Source organism: Cariama cristata, unplaced genomic scaffold (assembly GCF_000690535.1).
Source record: "Cariama cristata isolate BGI_N322 unplaced genomic scaffold, ASM69053v1 scaffold28329, whole genome shotgun sequence".
NCBI classification, from domain to species: Eukaryota; Metazoa; Chordata; class Aves; order Cariamiformes; family Cariamidae; genus Cariama; species Cariama cristata.
This window is the reverse complement of record NW_009637841.1, coordinates 4,655-4,899: the sequence shown is the minus strand read 5'-3', so window position 1 is coordinate 4,899 and position 245 is coordinate 4,655. Positions and strand designations below refer to the sequence as shown.

General features: G+C 60.8%; 1 protein-coding gene across 1 annotated transcript in view; it reads right to left on the bottom strand.

Annotated features, from left to right (window-relative positions):
- LOC104168057 (telomerase-binding protein EST1A-like) overlaps window positions 1-245 on the bottom strand; it is a gene marked incomplete at its 3' end in the record, with an annotated part of 5,740 nt that overhangs the window by 1,082 nt on the left and 4,413 nt on the right. The gene's annotated exons all lie outside the window — the stretch shown is intronic.

The following is a 245-nucleotide window of genomic DNA, read 5'->3' as shown; positions in this document are numbered from 1 at the left end:
GGCTGCTGCCCTCCTGTCACATGGCAGCAGCTGCCCTCCTGTCACCCGTGGGAACAGGGTCACGCGTGGGAGCAGGCAGTTCCCACTCTGGCACTGTTTCCTGCACAAGTCCTGGCCCTATTTTCCCACCTGAAGCCTATTTTCCCACCTGAAGCCGCCGTCTCAGGCTCACAGCAGGGGACACGCTCTCTCCAACACCCCACCCATCAGGGTTTGCACATCTGTCCTGACACATGCTGCTCGAG